Source organism: Rhinolophus ferrumequinum, chromosome 9, assembly GCF_004115265.2.
Source record: "Rhinolophus ferrumequinum isolate MPI-CBG mRhiFer1 chromosome 9, mRhiFer1_v1.p, whole genome shotgun sequence".
Taxonomy (NCBI): domain Eukaryota; kingdom Metazoa; phylum Chordata; class Mammalia; order Chiroptera; family Rhinolophidae; genus Rhinolophus; species Rhinolophus ferrumequinum.
Genome location: NC_046292.1, coordinates 67,096,078 through 67,101,415, shown reverse-complemented (window position 1 = coordinate 67,101,415; position 5,338 = coordinate 67,096,078).

Here is a 5,338-nt window from a genome sequence, read left to right as displayed (position 1 = left end):
TCAAAGGGTATAGATAGGTTGCTTCCTGTTTTATAATATTATAACCAAAGTTACTATTTTAGCACTTTTCTTCTTTTCTAATTTTATACTATTATAAATAACATTACAATGGACATCTTCATGAACATAGATTATTTCCTTACTCCATTTCTCAGAAGGGGTTCAAGAGGCTTTAACATCTACATCATTTTTGGAGTATTACTAGATTCTTTTCTCAAAGGTTTGTATCAATTTATAATACTGTGAGCAATGCATGATGGTGAGAGAAGCAATTTTGTGTCCTCATCACATGGTCATACTTCATAATTAATAGTTTCAGAGTTTTAGTTTAATATTCAAATAACATCAGGACTATTGAAAGCAGGTACTTATTTTATACAATAAGGTTATAGCATGTGATTTTAATGGAAACAATAAACATATAATATTAAAATTCAGTCTTTAAGAAAGTGTCAAGGAAAAGGTCACATAAATATGAACATGTTTCAACTTCGCGTTTTCCCACAATAGCTCATCAGGGCACTTGAAAACCATTAACAGGACTTGAAAGCAATGTTATCTACACTAAACTAAACATACTTAAAAACATTTTTAGGAAACTATAGTCTCATATTATCCGATTTCCCCAAGTTTTTTATTATAGAATGAAAAAGTTATTATTTTGGAAAAATTATTAGCTCAAGGCATATAATGAAAGAACACTAAATACTGCACCTTAAATTTGAAGTCACACACTTAAAAACACCAAACGATACTTTTTGGAAAAATATTAACTTAAAAAGTCACAAGCTATTAATGTGAACCTTTAAGTTATTTTGTTTTGTTTTATCAGAGTAATTTAGAAGTTTAAAAGGAAACTACTGCTCACTGAACATTGAATTAAAAAATGAATTAATTTCTAGCAATCACCTCCCTGATTCTGTACGCAGATAACTGACAGTTAATATTTTCTATTTATAGATTATTAATGTTTTAAGCCAATATTCTATTTTCTAGCATTTCAAAGAAATGCTGGTTTTTCTAGTGAAAACCTGTATGTATTCTCAAATGGAGGAGACGCCAGCAATTACTGGGAATCAAAGGTTTCAAATAAATAAACAAATGGAAAAAATAAATTCAGAATCACATATGTAAGTGTATTTAGCAAAGGGAATAAGCCAGGCACATTTCTGTTTGTGTATCACATGGTCTGACAAACACAAGTGTCCTTAGTAGACAGCTGGCCAGGATATTTAGAGTACAGCTGCCCCCAAATAGGAAGCCCACATGAATGCTGTAGGCACATTGCTTATTGAATCCATTCCCTGATCGTAAAATCTTTAAATCTAAATTTCTGTATACTGAGTTCTATTAAGAGGCATACTTCATGGATTCTGAAACAGAATTACCACTGTTTCAAATCCCTGGTCTGTCATTTACGAGCTGTGTCACTTCAGGCTAGTAACTTAACCATTCTGTACCCTCAATTTTTTCCATCCATAAAATGGGCACAATAATAGTATCCAACTCATAGAATTGTTAGAAAGATTAAATGGGTTAATACGTATATATACAGTCTTAAAATAGTACTGGGCACATAGTAAGCACTATGTAAGTGTTTGCTATTATTACCATAGTTATTAATTTTTATTACTACTTCTACCTGAATTTAATAAAGCTTTATAGCTGTTATTAAAGAATAAAAAGGATCGTGAATGCTTCTACAAATATAATCTGTATTTCCCAGGGCACAGTTAATTTGGGTCTAAAAAATATAGTCTTGCAATAACGGTTACAGAGTAGGCAAGCATAGAAGTGGAGAGTTTAATCATTCTTGGCTTTGAATCCTACCTACACCTGTAACTTGCTGCATGAGCCTGGGAAGTTTACCTATTTAACATCTCTAAACCTTTAGGAGAATAATCACATTTGCCTGACATGATAACCAAGACTTCGATAAGATAATGAATGTGAGGTACCTAACAGATGGCTCAATGCATATGGACCTTACTTAGGTCTACTTTCAAGAACTCAACTAGCTCTTGCAGCTCCATGTGGGCCCTCCCTGTCCACTTTCTGACTCCTTGCCACCTTAACAGGGACTTCTCTGCTGCCCAGTGAAACCAAACACCGAGAAGCATGCCCAGGATGATCACCAACTGAAAACTTGGTGTGTAAACAAATCATTGGTAATGCAGTTTTATAATGCTATATATGCTATATTAAAAAGGTTTAAAAGTCCTTATTTTTTAGAAATGTACACTAAAGTATGTATGAGTCAAGGTGACATATGGAGTTTTGTTTTTAAAATATTTTACCAAAGGGAGAAAAAAGAAATAAAGGACACATGAAACAAATGTGGCAAAATCTTCACATTGTTTAATCAGGATGATAGGCACATGAGGATTCATTATATTCTCTCTAATGGTTAGTGTGTTTGAACTTCATACGTGATATAAAAAAATTGGAAAAAAATTTATACCTTCACATTTTTAGAAGAAGTACAGATGGCTCCTTAGCCATCAGGCATATGAGGCTTGTCTAATATTCTAGACATTTCATCCCATTTCCAAAAGAGTCCAAGTCAGACCAGGTCATACATTTCACTGAATCCTTCATTCTTTCTGAATATGTCATATATTACCGAACAAATATTTATCCAACCTTGCTTAGGTTATGGAAATTGTCATCTGTTCCAACAGACACTTTTATAACAGACATTTATATATCATTATTTCCAAAAGTGAGGCTGCAAGGTAAGTCTAATGCCAACTTATGTCTAATTTCCAAAATTATGCCAACTGAAAGAAGCCAGACACAAAACACAATATATCATACAATTCCATTTATATGGAAAATCCAGAAAAGGCAAACCTATAGAGATTGACAGTAGGTAAGTGGTTCCTGGGGCTGGAAATGGAATAGGCAATCACTCTGCATGGGCATGAGTGATCTTATTGGGATGATGGAAACGTGTTAAAACTGGATCGTGGGGGTGGTTGCACAATTTGGTAAAATTACTGAAAATCATTGACTTTAAACAGGTGAATTCAGGGCAGCTGGTTAGCTCAGTTGGTTAGAGCGTGGTACTCTTAACAACAAAGTTGCCAGTTTGATCCCCACATGGGCCACTGTGAGCTGCGCCCTCCACAAGTAGATTGAAACAACTACTTGACTTGGAGCTGATGGGTCCTGGAAAAACACACTTAAAATGAATAAAAGTTTTTTAAAAAAAAGGTGAATTCTGTGGTATATACTTACACCTCAAAACATTAAAAAAAAAGATATATCTAGGTGGGTCACAAACTTTAAAGAAACCATTTATTAGGCATGTCGAACATTTTATAGTTTAGAAGAAAGAATTTTAGCACAAGTTGTGATTTCACATTAGTTATATAAACTTAAAATAAATTTTTAAGTTCAAATAGATGAGTTAACTTAAATAATTAATTTAAATAAATTATTTCAATTAATCCAGATAATTAAATAAAAATAATGACACTAACAAACTAGAAGTTCTGGTAAATGCTAGTCTGGGTTATTGATTCCTAGGTGATAAAACCCCAGTTTGTGTGTGTGTTTGTGTTAATCTCAGGATCAGATATAAAGATAAAATGGGATAATGTTGATGAAAATGTTTTATAATATAAATTGCCAATGCTGTAGAAATAAAGAAAAAGGAATAATCTACCTAAGCGGCTTTTATTTTAATATAATAGAAATCCTAACTAGTAGGTTATGTCAGGTAAGAGACTCTCCAGGTTGGGCAGGAGTAAATCAGCCGGTTGTCCAGCTTCCTTCCTCTGGAGTGTCAATTTCTCTGGTGTTTTCTTCCTTGCACAAACATTATGGAACGCCTACCATGAATCCATTCGTTAGTAGGTCCTTATTCTTGATCCTCAAAAGGTACTCAGTTGTCCTCCTCCTCCTCTCCCTCTTCTTTTCCCATATCAAGGTGCTCTACTATAACAACTTCCTGCCTGATTGGGAAGAAGCGCTCCCCACCAACCACGCTCCTGGTTGCACTTGGCACAGGTTAAATGAATTGGCATTTTTGACTCTTTCCCCAATATTAAAGGAGAATATCCCCCTCCACACACACAATAGTATAGTCAAGTTTTTAAACTACAGATTGGAGGGCTGAAAAAAAAAAAAAAAGCTCTCAAATCTCCATCTAGATTTCGCTTCCTAAACTCCTGTCTCTTACACCCCTTTTCCTTTCTAAGGAAGCAAGTCTTTCCCACCTTTCAACAAAACAATCAGTGCTCAGTGTGATTTGCTACCTTAGTGAACGAATCAATGAAATTACCCAGGAAAATTGTCAAAGGAACCCTGCAGACGGGCTACCCCTGAGATAATCTCCCTCAACTTGACTCAGTGAAAACACAAAGACAACCCTGGCTTGGTGTTGGGAGAAAAGCCCACATTCCCGCGGGCTAACTACTCTCCCCGCACACGGAAATCAGTTACTCCAGTTGGTCTGCAATTCTTACTTGCCTAAAGGGGTAATTCCACTGGAATTTGGAATTTTAAGTCCCATACCCAAATGAACAAAGCAGCCACTATATTCTAAGTCCACATCCCCATAGAAACCGGGAGCACCCTTTTTCTTCCTATCTCCACAGGGTTAAGGGTGGCTTGTTTTCAGAAAAGTGGTGGTAGTGTTATTATTACTGTTACTTTTCTGACGTTAATTTGACTAATTAGGGATATCTAAACGTTTTGGTAAATTCTCTATATTTCAGCTATCAGCCAAATTTGCAAAGGCCATGGGAAAAAAAACAATCAGGATAGGGCTCCACATCTCCCTGCCTCACGGGTGTACTGTGCTCTCTCATGGTTTTGTTTCATCTTCTGCCAATTCTAAAAGGGTATGCAAGGCAGATACTATTACTCTTTGCGCCAATAGCGAAGGGAGAAGGGATATGCCTAAGAAGACACAGCTTGCTATTTGATGACAGAGCCTAAATTGATACCGGTCTGGCTAACCCAAGTTAATTTCTCTTTTAATTCCAAATTCCCTAGTGGAATTACCCACCTAGCAAGTAAGAATTGCAAGCCCAACTGGAGTAACCGACTTCCGGGTGGGGGGAGGGTAGTTAGCCCTCCGGAATGTGGGCTTTTCCCCCCAACACCATGCCAGGGTTGTCTTTCTTTGTGTTTTAACTGAGTCAAGTTGAGGGTATCTCAGGGGTAGCCCGTCTGCAGGGTTCCTTTGAAAGTTTTCCTGGGTAGTTTCGCTGATTTCGCCCAGCAACGTAACAAGCTACAGAAACCAAACAGCAAAATAAAAGGCAAAGCACGTGGCATACCCGATCTCACTTTTCTTGGCCCCTCTCCGGATCCGTAGCCACGCCCC